The following is a 27901-nucleotide window of genomic DNA, read 5'->3' on the forward strand; positions in this document are numbered from 1 at the left end:
CTTATCTAATCCCTAAAAGATTTTAGGGTTACCTCTTCAGAGGAGGGAATGTTAGAGTAGCAAAAAGCCCCATTTAAAAAAAGAAAGAAAGAGTACATGAAGTTGTTCAGGAAAAAGTGATGGGGTGATATGGGAGGAGTTGGAGGGGAGGGAGTAGGTGTGGATTTGATCAAAACACTTTATATGCATGTATGAAATTCTCAATAAATGTTTTAAGTTAAAAAAGTTATGATATTCAAATCTCAATATTCTAAGACCGATAATTTTTTTAAAAAGAAAAGAAAAGAAAAAGGCCACCAGGGGAAAGCAAAGCTATGCTCTGAAAGCTATGAAAATAGAGATAGGAAATGTACAGTTCCCAATCCAGTGAGGAACTCCACAGTTACCACATAGAAGGCAGACTGTTAGAAGACCCATAACTAGGGTGTGGCTTAATGTAGGTCTAGAAGCCAAAGGCCTCAACATCAGAGATTAGGAAAATACTTCATGTTTAATTCCTTCAGAGAGAGAGGGAAATTACCCTATGTGATTTATGTGAAAGATTAATTGACTTATACAGAATCATACCATTTCAGCTGAAAGGAGTCTTACCCACCATCTAATCTACCTCCCTTGCTTCACAGATCAAGAAGCCATAATACAGTTAAGCATCTTGCCCAAAGTACAATAGAACATAACTGGGAAAAAAAAAAAGTTTCTTGTTCCAACAGAAGGGCTTTTCCCATACCATATATTAAAGTTCACTGTTTTGTTATACTTAATTGATCAATGGAAAAATCTGGCCAAAGAAAAATGTTACTCCTCAGAGAGGTACAAACAAAGGACAATTCTCCTCAGGGAGACTTCCAGCTAAAGATGGAAGGCTGAATGCACACACTGCCTTCCTCAAATACCTTTTTTTGTGTGGGGGAGGGTCTTTTTGAGACAGGGTCTCCCTGTAGCCCCAGCTGACCTGGAACTTACTATATAGACCAGGCTGGCCTCGAACTCACAGAGATCCACCTGCCTCTGCCTCCCAAGTGCTGGGATTAAAGGCATGCGTCACCATGCCTGGCTCAAATACCATTTAAAATAGCCATTTTGCTGTTGTTATTTTTAAAATTAACACTCAAAAGTAGAAGATGGCAGGGGTTGGAGAGATGGCTCAGCAGTTAAGAGCACTGGCTGCTTTTGCAGAGGACCAGGTTCAATTCCCAGCACCCACGAGGTGACTAACAACTGCCTGTAACTCCAGTTCCAGGTGATCCAATGCCCTCTTCTGTCCTACACGGACATTGTAGAACATGAGTACACTGACACACATGCAGGCAATATACTCATGCACATAAAATAAAAATAATGAATAAAATATTTTTTAAAGTAAAAGATAGGAAAAGAGATGAAAACCAAAGTTTGGAAACTGGAAAGCAAATAGATGCTAGGTTTAACAGAGAGAGGGTGGGAGAGAAACCTGAAGACAGCCCATTTTATTTTGAAAAACCTCCAGATAGTTCAAGAATCAAATTAGACAAATCCAGGAGCCCTAGGAGTGGAGTAAGGAAGAACTTGAGGCAAAGGAAGTGTGTGTGTGTGTGTGTGTGTGTGTGTGTGTGTGTGTGTGTGTATACAAGTTTGTGTGTGCATACATGGGTGGGGGTATATCTAGAAGTCAGGGGTCACTGTCAGATGTCTTCCTCAATCAATTTCCATCTTATTTTTGTGATGGTGTCTCTTACTGAGCCTGGAGCTCACCCACTAGCTGGCCAATGAGTTCCAGATCTGCCTGTTTCCACCTCCCCAGCACTGGGAGTACAAGTCTGTGCCACTGTGTCTGGCTTCTTATTGGAGTATTGAGAATCTGAACTCAGGTCCTCATGCATACATGGCAAGGACTTTACTGACTAAGTCATCTCCATCTCCCCAACTCCCCAAGGGGGCTTTTGTGCAGGTCTTTTTATGAAACAGAAAAGATCCCCTCTTCTCTGTTACATGGCTAACTTTGTCAAGTCTATGAGAAACTAAAGGCTTATGAAAACTAAAGCAGACTCTATCCTGGGAGAAACAAAGACCCAAGGCCTAGAGTACCACACTGCAAAGAAAGCTTATAGGAAAGGGTCCAAGTGCATATAACTGACTACTGACTGCTCAGCTCTCTCACCCCATGTGGTCCAGGACACTGGATAGGAATCAAACCTTGGCTCAACTGAAGACAAACACAGGCGTGTTCCTAACAGAAATAGCACAAACAGGTCACCCTATAGTTGGTCCTAATGCCAGCAAGGCCCAATCCCATACACAAAATGTTCTATTGACTTTTAGAGCCCTGACCTTGCAAATGCAAGAAGGCCTAGGATCATCAGAGAATTCCAGAAAGATCTCAATTTCAAACATACATAACCCAAGGTCAGAGGATGGCCAAAATAAGGACCCAAAATAGAAGGACTGGAGGAAATTCAGAGCATAGAAATGAAAAACTCAAGAGAGTTATAATACAAGCTGAGGAGGTCACCCACGAAATTAAGCAAAAAGCCAAACAAAGAATTGGGAGGAAACTATAGTAACCGTAGAGAACCCACGCAGGAAGTCCAGCTTGTGAAGAACAGGGGTTCCAGAACAAAACAAAACCTAAAAAACAATAAGATAAAGTAAAAAATTAGGAAAATCATGCCAAACTAAAGGTAATATCCAGATTGAAATACAACCAAGTCAAGGCACATCTTCTAAAATATCAAAATTACAGAGATAGAGATTCAGTAAATTTAAAAGTAGGGGTAATAGAAAAGATGAAATTCATCCTATTGCAGACACACTTGTACATCTATGTTTGTTGCTGCTCTTTTCACAATAGCTAAGAGATGGAAGCAACCTAAGTGTCTCTCAACTGACGAGTGGATAATGAAAATGTGGTTGATATATACGATGGAGTTTTACTCAGCAGTAAAGAAAGATGAAATCATGAAATTTGCAGGTAAATGGATGGAACTAGAAACTGTTATACTAAGTGAAGTAACACAGACTCAGAAAAAAAAAAATACGTATGTTCTCCCTCATATGTGTATCCTAGCACCAAATCCTGATAAGTGATTATGTATCCAGGCATAATTACAGGAACCAGGATAATGAAAAGAAGCCAGGGAGGTAAAGGAAAGAATCTGAAAGAGAAGAACAGTAGGAAACAGGCATTAATAAGGGAGATATGGATAAAAATGGGGTTATTTTAAGGAAAGGGGGGAGGGAAGGGTATACAAGGAACCTAGGGAATAAATGGAAAGAAGGAGTTCAAGAGAAGTGAGACCATAGGAGAAGGGTATTATTGAGGGAGAAATGGGAAAAATGGGGGCAGGGGCCTTAAATGGGGAAATCATGGTGGAAGGGTTAAACAATGTAAGAGATAAATAATGCCTAGCTAGTTTTTAAAAAAAATCGGAGGGAACCATATTAGTCCAATAACCTGCTGACAAATTATACATACATCTAGATCAAAGAACATAATATATGGCTAGGCAAGGTTTATCTGAGAATGTTTGGTCTTTGCCCAAGCTTTATTTACATAGCACATGGTAATTAAAAGTACCAGACTGGTGGAACTAACCTTCTTGGATGTTTAACTGCCATACTTTGAGGCCTATACTAATTTGGTCAGAGGGACATAAAGGACGGTGTTTGCTCCTTGCCCTCCTAGGTCGACTAGTTCCAGGGGACTATGAGCATCTCTCAAAACGTCCTGTAACTGTGATTAGTCACCTGTCCTCTTGATCAAGGAGGCCATGCAGAACCCATCAGATGGACTTGATCCAGTGTCCAGTCTACAAAGAGGAGGGTCAACACAGAGGAAACACTTCCTCCATGCTTCCAAGCGAAGCCAGCCATGGTCGAACAGGACCTTTGACTTATCTTCACATAGACGGAACTGGTAAAAGAAAGGAACCAGGGGCTCTTCCCAAGCCCATGTGACCCCTGAGAAACAGATCCTTAAACAACCTTAAGCATAAAAATAAATTGGTTTATCTGGGCCAATTGTAGGATCTTAAACACCCAAAAGGAAAGTATAACCAAAGACTAAAGAAGCCAATATAATTTTTTAAGAGTCCATATGTATAGCTAAAGGCTACATAACAAGAAACACCACCAGACAGGAGATACCTTCCTTTGAGTTGTTGGCCAGGGTGGCCAAAGGGACTCCCAGATAGTAACCCAGCATAGAACAGGGAAAATGAACAGCAGACCCCAGTCTTATCTAAAGGAATATTGACAACTGATTGCTGCTAGATGAGGAACAGCTGATCTTCCTAAAACAAGGCTCTCCAGATAGGCTGACTAGACTCAGCAGATAGACAAGCACTGGGGAATGGCTGGGGGTACCGACAACTCAGTGGACAGTAACAGGGATGACAGAGTATATGGGCTCCAGTGGGTGGTGGGGGAGGCTATGGGAGGGTGCCATTTGGGAAGTGGGTATATAGATGAATATGATTGTTTGGGATGTTCTGTATGATATACACACAAAAAAATCAACAAATAAAAAAATGACATCTCTGAGGAGGAAGCATAAAAATTTACTTCATGTTAATTAGCAGAGGTGATAAACATTACCATTAAAATCTACCTGATGACTTTATATCCATACTGAGGTGCCAAGGATCCGAGTGTAACTGATTGTGACTAGTAATAATGAGATACATAGCGATTAGAGGCACATGTGCAAACATCTAAGCATTAGTAGCATTAAAAATGAGTCTTCCTAGCCTGGCGTGGTGCCGCACGCCTTTAGTCCCAGCACTCAGGGGGCATAGACAGGCGGATTGTTGTGACTTCAAGGCCAGCCAGGTCCACATAGTGAGTTCAGGTCAGCTGGGACTACAGGGAGATCCTGTCTCAAAAAGGCAAAAATAAAAATCTGTTACCTTAATTGAGGGCAAAAAGTGAAGAACTGTGAGTGTCACCGGAGGGAGTAGCTATGACCGCATCGCCTGCCTCTTCCTGTTCCATCTCCACTTCCACCCCTCATCCTGCATGAATGAGCAAGTCCTTTGAAAGAGATGTATCCTTGCTCTGGAAAATGTTATTGAATATGTTAAAGCTGTAATGAAATGAAAAAAAAAAGAATGTAAATAACATCAGCAAAATGCACATTGTTACAGATTTTATGATATTAGCATTTTGTCACAATAAAAATTGTGCTAAATAAAAGTGAAGGGAATGAGTATCAAATTATTTTTTTAATTAATTTCACAGACAATTAAAAATTATACAGAAAAGGTAAAATAACCACAGAAAGCCCTGAGTATAGCTATAAGTAATATCCATAGCATCAAAATAAGATAAACAATAATAACCTTACTACTGCTGTAAGTATTGGGAGAGGTTAAGGCAGGAAGTGTGTTTCCGTGGGGAGGCCTAGGTTGTGCAACAGAGCCTTGCCCTCCGTAATAGCAGTAGTAGTAGTAAGAGGAAGTGAAATAGCTAGAACGTAAAATTGAAAATTCAAGTAGCAAGAGAACCTCGATAATTAAGACTGTCAATAGAGAAGATTGTAACAAATTTGTATAGAGCTAATTGGCTTTTCTGTGACATTTCTGAATGGGACAGTGTCCATTCTGTAAGAAAGAACAAGGGCTCCCATGGATGATGCAGAAGGACGGGTTTAGGAAGGTGGGAACAAGGAAACCAAACCACAGCTTTAAAACTATGACTGACAGAAATCGCATTCCTTTAGGCATTTTTTTTTTTTTTGTAAGACTTAAGCAGGGAGGATTTCCATATTATACTTTCTCAAGTAGACTAGAATCTGCTGTTTTCATAGAAAACTGGCCTACTTAAGAATCTATGTGCTTCCATAAAGTTTTGGGGTTGATTATGTGACACTACATGTGGCTCCATTTTGGTCTGGTCTGGTCAGATCTGATCGGTTCTGGTCTATTGAAGCATTGATCAGGAACTCAGTTCAAAACAACAGCCCCCCATAATTTCTGTTTGAGAAGATATGTGAGTCATAAAAAGTTTGATAAAATAAGAATGATGTCCTGCGATAATCAGAAAATCACTGTAACAGAGGTATGTTCTCCACCCTCCTTCCCCAACCATTAAATTTAAAAAAGCCAAAGGAAGATCATCTTCCCTTCAATGAAGCAAGATAGCAAACAAATCCCAATAATGCAAACTATGAAATATCTATCAAATGCAACACAACCCAAGACAGGGAAGGAAGCTAAAGATAGATTTCTCTAGAAATAGATATCCTATCCTGGAAGGTCGACCCAAAATGACCTTTTGATGACATTACTGGAATCCAGAAGGAAGAGAAGTTTCCAGAGAACATTTCTATCTTATTTTTAAAATTACATGTCAACCAGTGCTGTTCTCATCTTTGGTCAGAGAAGCTTCTATCTGTAGTGCATGATGGTTAATGCAGACTTCTGACTGGTCAAAGTGCTAAGAATAAGTGACTGTTGAGTGCGCAGTCCTAAATGAGCATCAATAGCACCCCTCCAAGGCTCAGGGAACATCGTGGAAGGGGGATTAGAAAGAATGTAAAAATCAATTGTTGGGAGCTGGAGAGATGGCTCAGCAGTTAAGAGCACTGGCTGCTCTTGTAGAGGACCTGGGTTCAGTTACCAGCACCCACATTGCAGATAACAACCATCTGTGACTCCAGTTCCAGAGGATGCAACACCCTCTTCTGACCTCTACAGGCATTGTATGACAGAGGTGTACTTAGATACATGCAGGCAATATACTCATACACATAAAATAAAAACAACAAATAAAATGTTTTTAAAAACGGGCAATGGAGAGGAGCACTATGAAACTGTCTCATGGACATGACATGGCTATTGCACTCACAAACTCACAGCTTCCTCGGGTACCTGCATAAGACCTGCTCAAGACTGATAGGGTCCATCAGCTGTCCATCATGGATGAGAGAGGGGCTCATTAGGCTGTTAATAGCTGCTGGGGGAGGGGAGTCATAATCTTCAGTGATGAAAACACTGGTAAGTTGCCCTTGCTCAAGTGAATAAATCCCCACACCTGTTCATGCAAGCAACCCTAATTAAATGAAGTGGGGCACACATACAAAAACCATGACAGTAGGGAGGGGAACTTGCTGGGAAGAAGGGGCTTGGTGGGATTGGGGATGGGGATAAAAAAAGGGTAAGGGGAAATACAATGAAAGTATATTGCATATATATATGAAATGACGTCATTTTGTTAAACTAGGTCATCCAATAAAAGAATTACGGGGCTGGAGAGATGGCTCAGCAGTTAAGAGCACTGGCTGCTCTTGAAGAGGACCCGAGTTCAGTTCCCAGCACCCACATGGCGGCTAACAACCATCTACAATTCTAGTTCCAGGAGACCTGACACCCTCTTCTGGCCTCTGCAGGCATTGCATTCACAGGTACATTTACATACATGAAAGCAAAAACACTCAAACACATAAAATAAAAATAAACTTTTTTTTTTTTTTGGTCTTTTTGAGACAGGGTCTCCCTGTAGCCCCAGCTGTCCTGGAACTCACTATGTAGACCAGGCTGGCCTTGAACTCACAGAGATCTGCCTGCCTCTGCCTCCCAAGTGCTGGGATTAAAGGCGTGCGCCACTACGCCCAGCCAAAAATAAACTTTTAAAAAAGAACTTACACAAAAATAAAAATAAAAAATAAAAGAACTTACACATCATAACTTCTTCATTATAATTGTTTAACTTTGTTTAACTTTTTCTACCTAACAGAAAAGCCTTTGCAAAAACCAGGGAAGCATTCTAATGCTTTTGGGAAAAAAAAAAAAAAAACAAAAAAAACAAAAAAAACTTTAAAACAGTGCTGAAAATCCAAATGCAAATGAAAGAAGTAAATTTTTTTGAGGGGGCGGTTGAGACAGGGTCTCCCTGTAGCTCCAGCTGGTCTGGAACTCATTATGTAGACCAGGCTGACTTCAAACACAGAGCGATCCACCTACCTCTGCCTCCTTAGTGCTGGGACTAAAGGCATGTGCCACCACGCCCAGCTGGAAAGAAGTAATTTTTAACATTCATTTTTGTCAAGAAAAAAGATATCAAAAGAAAAAGAAAAAGAAAATTTACTCTGCTAAGAATGAGCAGCAATGATCTGAGGCTAAATGTTAGATAAAATCAACATACATTTACTTCATTTTTCAGAATAAGCTGGAATCATACTGATTTTGTTTGGTTTTGTTTTACAATTTACTGGGAAATTTAGGTGGATTCATTTTCAGTGGGAATATTCCAGCACAAATTCTCAACATGTCAACTTGAATATTAAATAATGCCGATGATATCAAAGTTTATTGGTATATTTTTCAGCTTTTCATTGTTATAATCAAAGTACCTATGGTGGATAACTTTACACAAAAGAGGATCATTTAGCTCAGTTTTGGAGGTTCTGGTAAAAGCCCCTCAGCTGAATCAAATCATGGAGCATGGAGCAATCATGTCTCCACATGAGAAACCAGAAAGTAGAGTGTGGTTGGGTGCTGGCTTTCATAACAACCCTCTCAGAATAACTGTAAGAACTACCTTAATCCATACCTGGGCTCCCAGGACCTAAGGCCCTCCGGCTAGGCCCCACCTTTCAAGATTTTACCTCCCTACATCGCAACACTGAAGAACACCACCAAACACAGGACTGCAGTTTGGTAAAATTTGTTTGATTGATCTCAAGACAGTGGTAGGTTATTTGGGTGATGAGAGAGGGGCAATAATGATACTGTGCTTATAGTTTTGAGTCCTTTTCTAAGCCGGGTGTGGTGGCACATACCTTTAGTCCCAGCATTCGGGAGGCAGAGGCAGATAGATCTCTTGTGAGTTTGAAGTCAGCCTGATCTACATAGTGAGCTCCAGGCCAGTAGGGGCTACAGGGAGACCATGTCTCAAAAAGATGAAAAAAAATTTAAAGAGTCCTTTTCTTTAGAGATACTTACTGAAAAATCTACAGACAAATTAATGTTTGTTTTTTCTTCATAATCTGTTGAGCAATGTGTAAAAATATAGACAAAATAAAATTGTTCATTAGTTAATAAATGTCAAAGCTGAACAATGGATAGATGTTCCTGGCTGATGAGATGGGATGGCTGAGTGGTTAAGAGCACTGATTGGTCTTTGCAGAGGACCCGGGTTCAATTCCTAGCACCCACATAGCAGCTAACAACTATCTGTAACTCTAGTTCCAGGGGAATCCTACACTCTCTTCTGACCTCTTTAGGCATTGCACCACATGAGTGTACTTACATACACACAGGCAGTACATTCATACACAGAAAATATAAATTTTTTTAAAAAGATGTTCCTTATACTATTCTCTTATTTTATGTTTGACATTTTCCATTATAAAAAGTATTTAAAGTATACTGAAGATAGTAACATGAAGGCCACTGACCTGGTTTGTTTCTCCACTGCTGTGACAAAACACTCTGACCCATACCAACTTGGGGAGGAAAGGGTTTATTCAGCTTATATCTCCCAGGTCACAGTTCATCAGGGAGCCCAAGTAGGAACTCAGGGTGGGAACCTGGAGGCAGGAGCTGGAGCACAGGCCATGGAGGAACGCTGCTTACTGGCTTGAATCCCTGGCCCACCCATAGTGGGCTGGGCCCTCCCACATCACTCATCAAGAAGATGCCCTCAGACATGGCCACAGGCCAGTCCAATAGAGGCAATCCCCCAACTGAGGCTCTCAACCCAGGTGCGTCAAGTTGACACTAACGCTATCCAGCACAATTGACCCCTTGTCAACTTGACACACAAACATCACTATTAAACCATAAACTTTCCAATTTTTGTCCCCAAGATAAGATGTTAATATCACAACATAAGACAGTACAACCTTAAAAACCCCACAACCCTTTAAAAATCCAAACACTTAAAAGCCCATAGTCTCTTTTAAAAGTCTCTTAACTGTGGGTGGGCTTCTGTAAAAGCCAAAACAAGTACTATCTTATTTCAAAGGGAAGAATCGGGCACACCTAAGCAAAACCAAAGTCCAGCAAAGTAGCTCGAGGCTGGACATCTGTCTGGGATTCACGCACAATCTTCTAGGCGCCAAAGGGTACTGGCAGCTCTGACTCTGCAGTCCACAGCACACTCAGCTCCTCTCGCAGACCCAGGCCAGCTCCATTACACACCTACTGCAGTCCTTGGTGGTCGTCCCATGGTCCCGGCATCTCCAAAAAGCTGGGGTCTCTACTGAAACTAAGGCTACACCTTCACCAACGGCCTCTTCTTGCCTCTTGGGGTGCAAAGGCCCTAGATTATCTCCATGACCCCTACAATCCTGGGGTCTTAACTGCAACCGAATCTGCACTTTCACCTATGGCCTTTCCTGCCCTCTCACAGAGCCAAGCCTCAGCTGCTCTCTGTGACCCCTTCACGCTTTCAACACCAGAACCATGCAGGAGTCTCTTACACATTACCAAGTCCTGCTTCCAGCTAGAGATGGAGGTTCGGGTCCCTCTGTGTGCTGACCCTGAGGAAATACTTCCCAGAAGATTTCACCACAGTGATACTGGTCTCTTGTTACTTACAGCTGATCTTACAGCCCCAGCTAACCAGCATCAATTGTCCCAGCAAAGCAAAGGCCTTACTTCAGGTTCTGGTCTCTTCTTAATCACAGCTGATTCTTCAGCCCCAGCTGACCAGAACCCACAGATTCTCAATTCAAAACATCACAGGAACAGCTCTGATAGTCTCCACTTCCCTTTCAAGCTTCACAAGCTAGGCCTCTGTTGTTCAAAGCTCTTACAGTATAACTGTTCCAAAGTCCACACTCAATGGCTTTTCCAACCCAAAGTTCCAAACATTTCCACAGTCCTCCCCAAAACACCAAGGTCAGGTCTGTCACAGCAATTCCCCACACTCTGGTACCAATTTCTGACCTGGTTTGTTTCTTCATTGCTGTGACAAAACACTCTGACCACTACCAACTTGAGGAGGAAAGGGTTTATTCAGCTTATATCTCCCGGGTTGCAGTTCATCAGGGAGCCCAAAATAGGAAGTCAGGGCAGGAACCTGGAAGCAGGAGCTGGAGCACAGGCCATGGAGGAACTCTGCTTACTGGCTTGTTCCCCTGGCCCTTGCTCAACCTGCTTTCTTATGCAACACAGGCCCACCTGCCCAGGAGTGGCACCACCCCAAATGGGCTGGGCCTTCCCACATCACTCATCAAGAAGATGCCCTCAAACATGGCCACAGGCCAGTCCAATAGAGGCAATCCCCCAATTGAGGCTCTCTCAACCCAGGTGTGTCAAATTGACACTAAAGCTATCTAGCACAGCCACCAAGGTGGTACATACCTAACAGCACTAGGAAAGATAGGGAAGATTACAAGAGTGAAACCATTCTGGGCTCCATAGTGAGACCTTGCCCTTAAAACAAAACCTGAGATCCCAGCACTTGGGAGGCAGAGGCAGGTGGATCTCTGTGAGTTTGCGGCCAGCCTGGTCTACACAGTGAGTTCCAGGCCAGCTGGGGCTATAGAGAGACCCTGTATCAATAAGACAAAAAACAAACAAACAAACAAAAACCTGCAAGATGGAAGGGGTTGGGGAGGAATCAGGCGTGATAGTGCACATCTTTGAACCTAGCACTCAGGAGTCAGAGGCAAATGAATCTGTGAGTTCCAGGCCAGCTAGGTCTACATAGAGCATTCCAGACCTGCCGAATATAGCACGATTTTTCATGTCCAGGTCATAAGCCACTTTGGAATTCCTAAGAAAGAGAATAAAAGGAGAAAGGAGGAAGAAAAGGAAGGGAGGGGAAACAAAGCACCCATGTAGACTAATAAAGGGAAAGGTAAGTGGGCACTCCCTCCTCCAAGATGGTCCCACCACTTTCGCTGTTCCCTGGATCCCTGTGAAGCCCCAGCCTGATGCTCCTGTAATGTGACACTTCTTTGGAAAACAGTAATGTGTGGTTTCTAGGCACCAAAAATAAAACCATCTAAGGCAGCATCTGTCCTCGATAATTCTTCTCTTTCCTGTACGTAGTTCCTCTCCTTTCCCTGTTTAAATTTCATTGTAGCCAAATGTGGTTTTCAAGCCTAAAGCACGAGGCAAAGCGAACTGTGAATAAGTCAACAAAAGTGCCCAGTCCCACTGTGAATACACGCAGACTGCAACCTTCATCACCGAATCATTGGAAAGATCACCACAGGTCAGTGACGACTGCAATCACAGAACATGCTAGAACAAAGCAAAGTGGGCCACAGAAATAGTCACCCTTATGATTACGCTGTGTGCATCTCAGTTAGTGAACTTCCAAAACTGAAATGCCAGCTGTTATACACCTGATCTAGAAGAGGGAAAAAATAAATGAATTGGGGGGAAAAAAAACTAATTCTATAGGAAACAAATCTCACCCATTACCAGGAACAAAAAATTATATTTTTTAAATACCATGAGGACTGAGATGTAACTTAGTTGATAGAGTGCTTGTCTAGCATGCATAAGGTCCTAGGTTTCATAGGTAGCATCCCATAAACCAGACGTGGTAAACACACTTGTAATCCCAGCACTCAGGAGGCAGGAAGATCAGGAGTTCATGGTCATCCTTAGCCACACAGAGTTTGAGACCAAGCTGGGCTATAGACCTCACTCAAGAAAACAAAACAAAACAAAAACAAAAACAAGATATTAACCATAAGCTAAATAGTTTATAAAGTGTCTAGTGATGTTTTCAGATGTCCTCTTGATGACAAAATAAATTAATACTGCATTCTCATGTTCTTTTTTCTCTCCATCATTTACATTATCTGATCTTTATGGTATTTAATGCTCGTGTTTTTAAAAATAACTGCAAATTCACAGACACTTCTCCCACTAAGACTCAGGCTCTATTTCTCCTCATCTTGACTCTGCCTGGGTTGTGGCTCCTTCAGCTAACACAGTGGTGATAATATGTGACCACTGAGCCTCGGTCATGAAGCCCAGGTAGCTCCTGTCTGCTTCTTTTGGGCTTCTGTCTCTTTGGACACTTCTCTTAAACCCCACCACTACCCTGAGACATGCCCATGATGTGTGGAGAGAGCATCTACAGGTGCTCAAGTGCAGACTTCCAGTTGACACCCAGTCCTTAAACTATGCCAGCCCAGGAGCCCACCAGATGAGAACTTCAGCATGATTCCAACTGCAATCATTCAGGGTTTCCAAGGACCTCGGCTTTATGGAACAGAGGCTGACATCCCTCCCAAATCTGTGCACTGCCCAGTTATTACTCCAAGAAGCCATGAGTGGGATAGAACAGTTACTGTGTGCCTTTTCAGTGTGGGGAGGGAAATTTCTTATCCAGCATTAGATAACTAGAACATAGATTGAGTTGAGATTTTTGTTTTTGTTTGTCTATTTACTTGTTTTGAGACAGGGTCTCACTATATAGCCTCAGCTGGCTTAGAACTTTCTATGTAGACTAGGCTGGCCTTGAACTCAGAGATCTGCCTGCCTCTGCCTCCCAAGTGCTGAGAGCATACAATACCATGCCCATCCAGGTTAAGCATTCTTGATCCTTCTAATCTCACTTTTCTCATGTTGAGTGCCTGCCAACCTCCTCCCTCCCTCAACTGTCCCCTCTCCACACGTCCATTCATCTTTTCACCACTTTCAGTTCAGGAGCCAATCTGTTCACAGGAATAGAATCAGGCATCGATGTAATCACTCATCTGACATTTATTATATATCTATGATGTATGGTGAACTACATATGAGGTGTGCAGGTGGTTATAAAAATGAACAAGACATGATCTTCACCATAGGAAAAACTGACTTGAAAACAAAGAAGAGTGCTACAACCCATGAGGCACTTATAAAAGTGATTTGTGTGAAGTGTTTCAGAATCATTACTAACCCAAATAATTGGCAGACCGTGTACACCAAAGAGTAAACCATGACCCCTTTTCAAAGTGTTATGAATCACTAAGTGAGGAGGTAACAACAGAATGTTGACAGGTGACTAGAGATTCACCAACACATGAATAAAAATGGATGTTAAAAGTTCAGATCTTGGCACCCACGTCCTCGAGTAGAAGTTCTTTCTTAAAGTTTGTCTAATTTTAAACAGAATCATACATAGGAAATAAAGCGAAAGTATGTTTTTGTTATTTCACTTTTTAAAGTTTTATAGTGACTTTTGAGTTTTAATGTTGATAACTTAAATACTGGCATTAGTTTTCTTTTGAGTATTTTATTACCGTAAAAATGAAGCTAAACAAAAAAGCTATGGCCTTAGCTAAAGAATAAGGGCTCTTAATTACACATATTCCTCACTTTCTAGACGAAATGCATTCCAAGCATATGGGTGAATTAAGATAAAATTTAACCAGAACATTTTTTTTTTTCTATTTGGATTTAATTCTAAGATCCAAAATGCTTTCCCAAGGAGAAAAAAAATGCAACACACACGGTACAAATCTTAAAAAAGACACAAAGAAATGATGTTTGGACCCAGATCATTCTGAGTATTACAGAACTGAGGAATGAATTCATACAACTTCTGGAATGTTTCAAAGATCTGAACAGAAGTATCACATTTTATACAACTTTCCACCTCCTGTCACCCCAGTACTTCTACTACCTTTCCCAGAACAAATAAATTTTTTAAATTTTTTATTTATTTTCATTTTATGTGTATATCTTTGCTTGCATGTACACAAGCACACCCATGTTGTGCAATGCCTGCAGGGGCCAAAAGAGCGTGTCAGATTGTCAGAGCCCCTGGAACTCAAGTTAAGGACAGTTGTTAGCTGCCTTGTGGGTGCTGGGAACTGAACCTAGGTCCCCTGCAAGAGCAGCCAGTGAGCTTAACTTCTGAGTCATCTCTCCAGCCCAAAGCAAAGAAATTCTTATCACTTATAAACATCTTATAACATTCAAAATTCCTCAAGCTAGAGGATGTTATCTGAGCTAAATCTCTATGTTTTGCCAATACAGTCTAAAAATGTCATGATTTGAGAAAGCATACTCCATACAATAAACCAATGCCCAATGTTCTCAAGTGCAGTGTGAAATTCTTATAATCATATTTACTTCAATAAGGAAAGTGATATTTACACAGCCACAAAACAATACATAAGACATTTTATTTATTAAAGCTTGCTGTATTCAGAATTGAAAACTCAGAAGTAACAAAAGTGTCTACTTCAGAGCCATCACCATTTTTAGTGTCTCCTGATGTCATTGGACGGGCTTGAAGGAAAATTCCTGCTTTTTTGCACTCATGAATTCACTACAGTTATGGGTACCTGAACAAGACCTGAACAAGATCAAGATAGAAAGATCGGTCAACATTATAGCAGGCAGCACTATTTAGACTCAGTTATAAAAACAACAAAAATGAAAAAAAGAGACTGACATAAAGATAGGAGGTATGAGAGTAGATAGGATCAAGATACTCTGTATACTATAAGATACTGTCAAGGAATAAATAAAATATGTTCAAAATAAATAAATTCTTAAAAGGGCTGGGGCTATTGCGCAGTAGGATAGCACATGCACAAGACCGGAGTTCAATGCTCAGCATGCACACACACAAAGACAAATAACTCAATTTAAAAATAAGCAAAGGGGTGCTGGAGAGACGGCTCAGCAGTTAAGAGCACTGGCTTGCTCTTCCAGAGGATTCGGGTTCAGTTCCCAGCACCCACAAGGCAACTAACAACTATAACTCCAGTTCCATATGACCTAATGCCCTTTTCTGGCCTCCACAGGCATTGCATGCATGTGGTGCACTTACATATCTACAGGCAAAACACTCATATACATAAAATAAAAATAAATTTTAAAGAATAAACAAAGGAAGCCAGGTACAGTAGCATAAACCTGAAGTCCCGGCAAAGGCAGGAGGATCACTTGAGGCCAGACACTGAAGCTTGTCTCACATAGTGAGACCCTGTCTCAAAACAAGCAAACAGGAAACATTAAAATGGGCAAAAGCCTTCAAAAGTCATTTCTCCAAAGAATACATGCAGATGACCAACAAGCACATGAAAAGATGTTCAACATCATCAGTCATTAGAAAAACGCAAATCAAAACCACAAGATGCCACTTCACACATACATGTTGGCTAAAATGGAAAGAAAATAGAAACAGAGCAAATGTTGGCGAATGTGGAGAGGTCAGAACCCCTACACTGCTGCTGCTGGAAATGTAAAATGGTGCAGACACTGTGAGAAATGGTTTGGCAGTTCTTCAAATGTTAAGCATAGAGTGATCATATGACTTCACACTGTCAATCCTTTGTGTCTACTTAAGGAAACTGAGAACAAATTCGCACAAAAACCTGTACAGGAAGGCTCAGAGCAGTACTACCCAAAACAGCCAAAGCGTGGAAACACCCCAAATGACTATCAACTGATGAATAAACAAATTGCCACATATCTGTGTGGTGGAATATTATTCTACCATTAAGAATTAAATACTGGAACATGGTAAAACATGTATCTTGAAAGCATTTTGTAATATAAAAGGACTGCAGGCTGTACAGAAATGTCCAGAATGTGCAAATGCATACCAGCAGAAAGCTGACTGGATGGGAAAAGGGGATATTTGAAGGTAGGAAGCTTCTCTGGGAGGGTAGTAGCAATCTTCTAAACTTGGATAGTACTGATGGTTCAAAAATCACAAATCACTCAATCAGTCAGGACTGGTGGCACACACCTTATCCCAGCATTCAGGAGGCAGAGGTAGGCAGATCTCTGTGAGATCTGAGATTGAGGCCAGCCTGGTCTACATAGCAAGTTCCAACCACCTGGGGCTACAGAGAAATCCTGTTGCAAAACAAACAAACAAACAAACAAACAAATGCAGATATGTCTACTCTGAACCACTGGACTGCACCCTTTTAAATATGTAAATGGTGAATTTATTCTCCAGAAAAGAAATTTAAGAAAACACATGTGGGGCTGAAGAGATGGCTCAGCAGTTAAGAACACTGACTGTTCTTGCAGAAGACACTGGTTTGAATCCCAGCACCCACATGGCAGCTAACAACTGTCCATAACTCCAGTTCCAGGGGATCCGACAGCCTCTTCTGTCCTCCGCAGGCATTGCACAACATGGGTGCACTTACCCACATGCAGGCATAATACTCATACACATAAAATAAAAATAATAAATAAAATTTTAAAAAGAGAAAACACATGCACATAACATTTAAACAACATACTAGTAAGAATTAAAAAGGAAGAGTTAGAAATTAAATAGTAAGGAAGAAAACCAAGCAGAACACATGCATGTGTGGCTTATTTACCAGCACATATGTCAAAAACAGAATAGAGTCAAATGACCTTGACTGGTCCTCAGGAGCAATGGAGATGCTCCTAGTCTGAACACACCCAACATGACACAAGTAGAAGTGTCTAGAAGCCACTGGAAATTCTACCACCTTTTGGTAAAAACAAAAACAAAACCCATGCATATCCACAAACCTGTGCTCTTCTCAGCCTGGTCATAGAAGCTGCTCTCTGCAATGGCTGACAATGAATTGGTCAAAGTGCTGAGTTGAGTGCTTAGCCCTAAACAAGACATCAGTATCACCCCTTCCAAAGCCCAGGGAACATCACAGAAGAGAGCACAAAGACTGTAAGAGCTGGAGGATGGAAAGAAGTACTATGAAATGCTGTGCTGGATACGACATGGCAGACACCATCATGAACATACATCCAGGAGCGGTGGCTGCCCACACACACACACACACACACACACACACACACACACAACTATATGAGACTGTCAAAAGAATAAATAAAATATGTTCAAAATAAATAAATACTTAAAAGGACTGGGGATATTGCACAGTAGTATACCACACGCACAAGACTTTAAAAGGTTTAAAACGTACTCCATAATTAGCATTAGCACCAAACAGTAAAAGCACATTCTTTCTCATGACTAAGTAGAGCGGACAGGCACACTTCTGGCACCTGATGGCTGGAAGTTGGACCATGAGCCCTCTTCACCAGGGCCCCTGAGCTTGTTCGTATTGTCCTCAGGTTCCAAGGGCAGTGAGAGAGACCAAGACAACACAGTCATGCCTGAGGCTTTCCATGCACTCTTGTTTCACAGGCCAAAACAAGGCAAAAGGCCAGGCCCCAGAGTCAAGTGGGAGGTGACAACCCAGAGGCAGTAGGTGCTATGAGAAAATCAGGAGAAAAGTGGGGAATTGGGAGGCCGGCCCTCTTTTTTTAAAGCAAGGTAGCCCAGAGAAAAATCACAGGTCTATTTGTTGTTGTTTAGCGTTAGAGTAGTTACTGACTTATGTTTCAAAGAAAATCCGTGCAAAAAGGTATTTGTCCTTAACAGCTTCACACCTGGCATGGTGTGGGTACTGATGAAAAGCCCTCATCAGCTAAGATGGAAGAAGGCAAGGAGATCTGTGGGGATGCACATGCCCTCTGGGGCATTCACTTACCCACAGGAGTGGGGAATGGAGCCACCCACACCTCTCTCTCTCTCTCTCTCTCTCTCTCTCTCTCTCTCCCCCCCCCCTTTTCTTTTTCTTTTCTCATCCACAGATGTAAGGGCAACAATTCAGCTTCATACTGATAGCCAGAATTCCAGACTACGGTTGTTGAATCTGGAGCTTCTCCAGATCCAGGGAATAAAAGATAGTCATGTGACTCATAAAATAGTGATTGTTTATGACATCAATTTATCAGAAGGGAAGCATCCCCTGTTACTGAATACCAAGGAGAAAACAGCTGATTAGGACACACAGGATAATGAAAGCAGTTGCAAAATGGTTTTGATAGGGCTTGGCCAGAAATGACAAAAATGCTCCTCACCAGGCTTCTTGTCATATTAACACTTGACAGTGGCTTCATAAGGGAAGCCTTGGCAAAGGCATTTCTGTGTCATTTGAACAAGATGAATTGCTTTCAGATTAACTCAGAAATAGCAATCAAATATTAAAAAATAGGGTAACAGGTAATATGACCTTTGGTCTAGATCTGTTAAATATTATCCCAAGTTCAGGCTTGACAAAAGTTGAATGAAATGCAGTTCAAGGTTTTCTCTCCAATATGTGACAGGAAAGTAAATCTTACATTGATGATAATAATAAAATGTCATGTCATTTAAACAGCGTATCTGTGAAATTTGAATAAGGTTAATGTGTACCTGTCTGACTGGCCAAGTCTGATAGAGTTGAATGTCCTCATGTAACAAAAACATATTCTCAAGTACCTATGGCTCCACAGTGGCAGCATTTACATGTCTAGGCTCCAAAATCATCTGAATGAGTGACTGATTGATTGATTGATTGATTGATTGGTTGATTGATTGATTGATTGATTGATTGACTGATTTTTGTAGGACCTGGGATTGAACCCTATACTAGGCACACATTCTACCACTGAGCTATATGAACAAAGCCCTTTTTCACTGTTTTATTTTAAGATAGGGTCTCACTGAGTTGTCCAGACTGACTCTGAAATAGTCCCAGCATGTCTTGAACTAGCTTCTCAGCCTGATCAGTAGAGTTTACAGGCCCCCTCCCCTCACCACCCAGCCCAGTAACATAGTCTGATTTAAGCCCTGATTCTTGACTTCATTGTCTTCCTACTAATTAACATTAAACTAGGATATCTCAGATTATTATTAGATATAATTATAAGACCTTAACAGGTCTTTTCGGTATTATTTCTGGCAAATCAGAAAGCTCTGAGGTAGACCTGCAAAGGTGTGGTTTTCAATTCACAGCATGAACACATTTGAAACTTGTATGAGCAGCAAAGTGGATTCAAGGCCATAGAACAAAACTTTTCTAAGGCTATCACTGAACTCAGAAAGGTATTAGATCTATTCACACAAACATACTCACCTGGCACACACAAAGGGCACACACTCCTAATAAAAATAGATGCTTAAGCCAGGCGTGGTGGCACACGCCTGTAGTCCTAGCACTTGGGAAGCAGAGGCAGGCAAATTTCTGTGCGTTCAAGGCCAGCCTGGTCTACATAGTGAGTTCCAGGACAGCTACTGGAACTACAGGGAGACCCTGTCTCAAAAGACCAAAAAAAAAAAAAAAAAAAAGACGCTTAAGTAATGCCAAATGTATACTTGCCTCAGTTAAAGAACTTTTCAAGCTTCCGTTTATTTATTTGCTTTCCCTTCCACTTTATTTTTTCTATCTCTGTGTGTGTATGTGTACATGTGTATGTATATGTGCCTATGTATGTGTGTGTTGTGTGTGTATGTGCAGGCTGTGTGTATGTGATATGTGTTTATGCGAGCATCACAGTGCACATGTGAAGGTCAGAGGACAACCTCATGTGTCAGTCCTCACTGTTTGAGACGGGGGTCTTGTTTTGCCGCTTGGTACACCAGACTAGTGGGTCCACAAGCTTAGGGGATTCTCCTGTCTCCTCTTCCGTCTCTCTTTATGAGCACAAAGATAACAAACATGTATGTCTGTATGTAAACCCAGCTTTAAATGGGTTCTGGGAAATCTACCTCTGATCCTAATAGTGCTATAGCAAATGCTTTTACCTACTGAACCATATTACCAGTCCCTACTTTACACTTTAAAATTCAGGTTACACTGACTTAGCACAAAAAGCAGAAGTCATGGCTCAGCAGCAATTCCAGAATGCATGCCTCTCTGAGATCTACTGAGTTAGAGCTCACATTCTTCTAATCTACAAATAAAAGGGAATCTTGGCATTGCCATTTGAACAGTTCCACTGTTCTTTATATTAATCAAAAAAAGAAAATCAAGTCATACTGGTCTAAGAGCCAGGAAGAAGCCAGATGAGGAAGAAAAACATGAATTCGCATTCCCTTCTTAGCTCTGTCTGGGGTCTGTCCAACTTACAAACCACATCAAAACCTAAGAATGAATTTACCAGCTTCAGTAATCATGGTAAGAAACACTGGGCATGACCTACGGAGACAGCACTATTCCAAAGTCTTTGCTCTATAATGGTAGTTACATGGGGCCAGAGATGGAGCTCAGTGGTAGAGTATCATAGGTTTGAGCCCCAGCACTGCAAAAGAAGACAAGGAATTGAAAAATGTATATGTGTCTGTGTGCATGTGAGTGTATGAGTATGTGTGTGTGAAAAGTGTGTGTGTCTAAATGTATGTATGTCTCTGTGTGTGCATGTGCCTCTGTGTGAGTGTGAATGTGCCTGTGTATGTGTCTGTGCATGTGTATGTATGTGTGTGTCTGTATGTATGTGTGTACAAGTGTGTGCATCTCTGTGTGAGTGGGCATGTGAACATATGTCTGTGTGTGTGAGAGAGAGAGAAAGAGAATTTGTGTGTGTGTGTGTGTGTGTGTGTGTGTTGAGTAAAACTACTGTACAGGCACTACAGCTGCACACAAGACAAAAGACCTCATGCACTTTCTACCCAGGTTGATGGTAGAAAATGTTCCAAGAGAGCATATAGCCTTTCACTCCAAAATTAACCATAAAATACGGGGTGAACAACTAAGGTCAAATGCTAACTAAAGTGTTATCTTGAGTTCTCAGTCTCATTCTCTCTTGCAACTCAAGCAGTCCTGTCATCAGGGCACCTCATCCTCTCTTCCAATCACCTCTCAGCACAGCATATGATTTATAATCCCCAACACAAACCCCTCACCTGACAAACCTGCACCTCTGAGTCCCCTTATGGCACATGTTTTTGAAAAATGGGATTACCTTTTCAGTGGGGACTTCTCCCTTCATGTGCCTTCCTCAGACACCTCCCATTGTGTTTCTCTCTGTCACACTACCAAGACTATACAAGTCAAACTCACCAAAGACCTCCATGTGGCCAGACCCGGTGCTCAGTCTCAGTTCACATCCTACCAGCTGCATTCACCACATGGAGGTGCTCCGCTTCTCTCTGTCTGTATACCAACATGCCCTAGATTTCTCTGGACTCTGCTGTCTTCTACTTTCCTGCTTTATTTCTAAGGCTGGTGTGCTGGGCTCTTTCCTGGGCCTGCTTTATTCCTCACCTGGCCATTCTCTTCCTAGGTAGCCTAGTCTAGTACCATGGCTTCAAACACTGGCTCTGTGGGTGCCTCTGAAATCTACTTGCTCAGCCCTGATTTCCTCAAGAACCTCCTATTTCTATATCCAACCACAAACTTTCCATCTTTACCTCAATGTCTAAGAGGTGTCTCAGAACTCTAGATACCTGAACTCTCAGGAACTCCAACCTGCTCCTGCCCAGTCTTTGCCATCTGAGTAAACGCCTCATTGTTTCCCAAGCTGCTTGGCCCCAAATCTAGGACTTATATTTGATTTCTTCATCTTTCTCTCTTATGTCCTAAATCTAATTTATTGGCATGTTCTTTGGACTATAGCTCCAAAATGTTTTCTGAGCCTGTTCAAGTCTGTCTGCTCACTTCTGCCTCATCGTATTCCCGATCCTGGCCTCAATTTTTGTATCTCCCCATATGTCTTTGTACTCTCTGAATTCCTGCCTTTTACCAATGCCCTCCCACACCAACTGTGGAAACCCTCCTGTAACCAAAAGGACAGAAGCTAACTTAACACAAGTTTTAAGTCTGTATTTGCTAATTTTTGTCTCCTTTCTGGATTCCCCACAACTCCATAAAAGTATGACCAGGAATAAGAAGGTCAAGCTAGGCGCCTAGAGACATGAGGGAAGGAGCAAAGCTGGCCCAGCCAATCTCAGATCATCCATGCAGTCATCCTACAGCAGCTGACATCTAGTTTCCCTACTCCACCACAGTAAACAACCCAGGCAACATGGCAAAGTTGCCTCCCTGACCCACAGCTGATCACAGGTCCACAGACTAGCTTCATCAAGACCAACGGAGGCTGGCTAAGATCAACACAACTACCCAGTCATTCCATCAACTCCTGAGCAACAGCAAATCATTATTCATGCATGCTGCTTAGTTTATGGGAATGTGTGTTACACAGCACTACTGTGATGGTAACCGATATAACTAACCACCACCATTATCTTGTCAAAACTACTACAATATCCTCCTAATGGGTCTCACTACGTCATGAAAAGGCATTCCCTTGACTACTAGTGATGCTTAATACTGATTGTCAATTGGACAGGATCTATACTCACTTAGGAGACAAGTCTATGGGCAATTATGAGGAATTATGAACATTAGGTTAATTCAGGTGGGAAGACTCACCTTAACTGGGTTAAGATACCATCACTCAGGATGGAGTCTTAGACTGAAGAAAAAGGACACTAGTGAGCTGAGCACAAACATTCCTCAGTCTCTGTTTCCTGACTGCCAATGCAGTGTGACCAGCTGCCTCAACTCCCCAGGACTTCCTGCCATGATGGACTGCCCCTAATACTGTGAACTAAAATAAACCCTTAAGGTGCTTTGTCAGGTATGTTGTCTTAGTAACAAGAAAAGTAACTGATATACCACCCAATCTAAACTAGACAGACCAGCTGGTAGGAACCTGTATTCCCAGCACTCAGAAGGCTGAAACAGGAGGACTGAAAGTTCAAGGCCAGCTAGAGCTACACAGTAAACAGCAAAGGAAGAGGGGAAGGAGGAGGATGGGCAGGAGGAGGAAGAAGAAGAAAAGGAGGAGAATAATTTGGTACAAAGGTGGTCATTCCAGCATTATATACAGCATGACGAGGATGAGGAGGAAGAGGAGGAGGATTGAAAAAATAAAATAGTCTCCTTCTGTTTGATTTCAATTCTTAGCATCATACTGATGACTATTTGACATTTTCCTTGATTCTGTATATTGTTACTGTGTTGCCATTAGTTTTAAGTCTCACAAGAACCTATACCAACTATGTGTATTCACCTCTAGACCCTCAGCTCCTAAAGAATTAAAGTTTCTTTTGGTTTGGTGTGGTTTGAGCTTTTTATTTGTGAATTTTGTTGCTGGTTTTTAAAAATGTGTTTGTTTGTTCATGTATTGTTGAGACTGGTCTCACCATCCAGCCCTGGCTGGCCTTAGACTTGTGGTGCTCTTCATCCCTCAGTCTCCTGAGTAGGGGGATGACAGGCACATGCCTCACTCTGGCTGAGATCAGGTTTTACAAAGGAGAAAGGCTAAAATGGAAAGGAGAAAAGACAAACTGATTGTGACGGGCAAGTCTTAAATCAGAAAATGTTCCACCTCATACAGAATGAAGAGCTCGGGCTCAAAGTGGCCTAGAATGGAGGCTTAGCTCTGCCCTTATGAGCTGTGTAAACACAGACACACTAATCACCTCTCTGAGCTTCCTTCCTTCCTCACTTATGAAGTGCAGCAATAATTACTGCCTCACAGAGCTGTGAAAATTGAAGAACTGCATAGAGTAGTTGACTGAGCTGAGTGGTCATTGACGTGGGTCATATGACCACTCAGCATGCGGGGAAGAGGGCGATGGTGGAGAGCCGTAAGCCCTGCTACTAGACTGATTAAATTGGCATCATCCATAGTCTTGTTCAACCTGTGCAGTCTCCTTAAAGTTTGTTGTTTTGTTTTGTTTCACTTTCAGGCATTTCAAATCATCCTTTCTCATCAAGAATGCAAAGAGCATAGAGCCTAGCACTAGAAGGGTTAGTTTCTTCTGCAACTGACTAGTTGAGCAACCCTGGGCAAGTCACCGACTTCCTACACCTGACAGTTTACTTGCCATCCACTGTCTATGCAGAGGAAGGACAGGAGATGCTCTATGAAAAGGTAGAGGAAGTGATGTAAAGATGGAGACACTAGGACAGAGGGACAGAAAGAAAGACACACACTCCACATCACTCCATTCCGGACAAGAAGAAATGTTTAAATAACCTTCACGAAGGTTTGGTTACACAGACCTCCTCAGAACACCAGGGCCTGTCAGCTGACAAGACGTGCCTACACCAGACCACAGTCACAGAAGACCAGGGACATGGGCCGCCCACATTCTCTACCACAGGACAGTGGTTATCTGAGCACAAAACATACTATTATAGCATGTGCTTCCTGAATGCTTGCTGAATGAAAGAATGAAGGAACAAATAAGTGTATTTGGAAAAATCTGGGTTAAACAACATCAAACCAGTTTCTTGTGTGTATTTCTCAGAGCTTTTAATATGTGAATAAGCTCTATGAATCACATAGAATGTGGTGTTTGCCAACTTTATTTGATCACAGAACTCTATTTCCCTGGACTCTTATTAACACCTCTCAGAGCTGTCATATTCTATAAAACATGGTTTGAGAAACATCATAAGCTTCTATAATGTACACCATTTTTACTATCATGAAATAAGTTATCTTCCTTGTAATGCACAAGGTAATGAAAAGGCTGAGACCTTTGAATCCTACTGAGTATACAGCTGTTGTCCCATAGCATCCTGGAACACCTGCGAGGCTTCCATCACTAGGCAGGGCCTTAGTCTCTGCAAGCTCATTCCTCTACCCCACTTCTTGCTTCCTCATGGCCAGCGTGTTCCCAAACCTCTCCATCTTCTCCTCTTTCTCTACGGCTTTGATCTTACTATGAATGTTTTAAATTACTTCATTGCTGCTCCTCCCCTTTTACAAAATCTCCAACCAAGTTCTCATCTGTCCTTTACACCACCATCCCGTTCTTCTCCCTTTAATGGTAGAGGCTGCTGCCTGATTCATTCCTCAATCTTAAGTAAACACAATCATGCCCCATCAACATGGGTTCTCTGTTCCTTCCCTATCACTGGTACCCCAGCACACCTTCTCAGATCCCCAAGCTTCTGCCCAAGTTGTTCTCTTTGCCCGATGGCTCTTCACTTTTGATCCACCTGTAGCAATCCTATTCATTTTTCAGGGACTTTATTACAGGTTATCTTACATGAAGTCCTTCTTCTGCCACAACTAACCACTCCCATTAATGCTCCCCCTCCAAGGCAACCGCATTAAGTTCATTGTACATATGACCATAGAGACAGCAGAGTTGGAAGGTAACAGCAGGAACTATCAAGTCAGTCAGGGAGAATGACTGACAGGCTGATGGAAAGAGGAGAGGTCAAGAATATATGTAACAATGACTTGAACTGCAAAGAAGGGGTTTTGCATGAGAGCAGAAAGTGATGCCCTGGGAGTAGCAAAGAGAAACTTCCCAGAGAGCTGCAGGGAAGGGAGTGTTCAGGCTCTGTGTGGGAGAGTTGATTCACAGTGGAACAATGCTCTCCAAAGGCCACCGGAAAGATGTGGGAAGGGAGCCAGAAGAGTGGAGCACAGAATCACAAGGGAGTGAGAGATCACAGGCAAACAGCAGATCAGAAAGGCTGGGAGTCAAGGCAACTGAGGCTGAGGGCAAGGTTTTGGCCTGAGTTGGCAGGGTGCCAGAGAGTGTTGGGAGCCAGATGAGTTCAGCACTCAGGAGTCTTTGATCAGCATTCAAAGCCTAGGGTAGTGAGTAATTTCCCCAATGTCTATGAAGAACAGATTTATCTAACCCTCCACTCATAGCTCAAACTTCAACCCACCCAGATCCATGTGTGTGGGCTACCCCATGGGATGGGGGAGCACTGGAGAGGAATTGAGTATGCTTCTCCTTTTGCTGGAGAAAGACTTAAAGATCTACAAAGAAAACAGCCGACTTCATGGGACACAAAGCTTTCAGGGATCAAAGACAACCAGGCTTCACATAGGCAACAAGGCCAGAGACAGAACATGGCCGTGGGGAAGCCAAGCCTTCATTTTCTGAATTAAGTAGGAATTTTTTCAAATGAAAATAATGATTTAAGTCAAGAACAACATAAACATATTGGCTCACATAAACAAAAAGTCCTGGATGTGTCAGGCACAGCTGAACCCTGAGCTTCAAAGGTGGTTCTCTCTCTACTCTCCCCACACTCAGTGCCACTTCTCCCTTTATAACAACTTACTCTGTTCTATGAGGCTTCAATGGATTCCTCCACAGAGAAGAGCAAGGAGGGACCACGAGTTCCAGATTACATCATTCCAGCAGTCAAAGAAAACCTTTTCTAAAAAGGTAGCAACAGAAGAGCCTGGGAACCAATCATATGGCCAGAGATAAAGGGACTCCTCAGACTCACCAGAGCTAAGTCACATGACTACCGGACACCTGGAGCTCTGTCAATTCCTCCAAAACTACATAAACTCTACTAGAGAGTAGTTCCTCAAAGAAAAGAAGTATAGGCCAACAAATAATAAGTCTACTATGGTATGGATCCCGTTCATAAAGACCCAGGTACCAGCATAGACCAACTTTGCAGGCAGGGGCAGCAAAGGTCACCTTTGACCCTCACTAGCTGTATAGTTTCAGGTAAATGACTTCGTCTCTCAGTACCTCAATTTCTTTGTTATAAAATAGAGATTATAGTGCCTGCCTCCTGGAGATGTTTATGAGGATTAAATGAAATAACACACACAGACAGTTCAGCACAATATGATCCAAAGTGATCAAGAAACTCACTATTATTAAGAATGATAATGGTAACAATGAGTGTCATTCGAAGAACTGTACCACATGAAGGGTGAACAGGGACTCGTGAAAGAGACCATGTCAGCATTTACATCAATTAGACCTGGGTCAAAGATCATCAGGGCAACTCAGGACACAGCTGGAGGCCCAGCAATTAAAGCTGGGCAACAACTCAAGAACTGTGTGAGGGAGCTAGAGTGATGGATCAGAAGTTAAGAGCACTGGCTGCTCTTGAAGAGGACCCAGGTTCGGATACCAGCATCCACATGGCAGCTCACAGCTGTCCAAAACACCAGTTCCAGAGGATCCAACACCTTCTTCTAGCTTCTGCAGACACCGTATGCATAGATGCACTTATGTATATGCACACAAAACAGTCATACACACGAAATAAAAATGAATAAATTAAAAATATTTTCTCTTAAAAAAAGAACTGTTAGGCAAGCGTGGTGGCGCACGCCTTTAATCCTAGCTCTTGGGAGGCAGAGGCAGGCAGATCTCTGAGTTCGAAGCCAGCCTGGTCTACATAGTGAGTTCCAGGCCAGTTGGGGCTACAGGGAGACCCTGTCTC

At 42.1% G+C, this 27901-nt stretch overlaps 1 protein-coding gene across 3 annotated transcripts in view; it reads right to left on the bottom strand.

Moving 5' to 3' along the window:
* Tec (tec protein tyrosine kinase) overlaps positions 1–27901 on the bottom strand; it is a 130234-nt gene that overhangs the window by 87784 nt on the left and 14549 nt on the right. The window contains exon 1 of one of the 3 annotated variants that reach the window (XM_029565710.1): positions 10869–10885. The exons of 1 other annotated variant lie outside the window; for it this stretch is intronic. The gene's annotated coding sequence lies outside the window, so the exon portion shown is untranslated. Of the gene's footprint in view, positions 1–10577; positions 10596–10868; positions 10886–27901 lie in introns of those variants that run through there. One more of the 3 variants, XM_029565709.1, reaches the window with a different exon arrangement.

Source organism: Nannospalax galili, unplaced genomic scaffold (genome assembly GCF_000622305.1).
Source record: "Nannospalax galili isolate Female #2095 unplaced genomic scaffold, S.galili_v1.0 scaffold318, whole genome shotgun sequence".
In the NCBI taxonomy this organism is placed as follows: Eukaryota; Metazoa; Chordata; class Mammalia; order Rodentia; family Spalacidae; genus Nannospalax; species Nannospalax galili.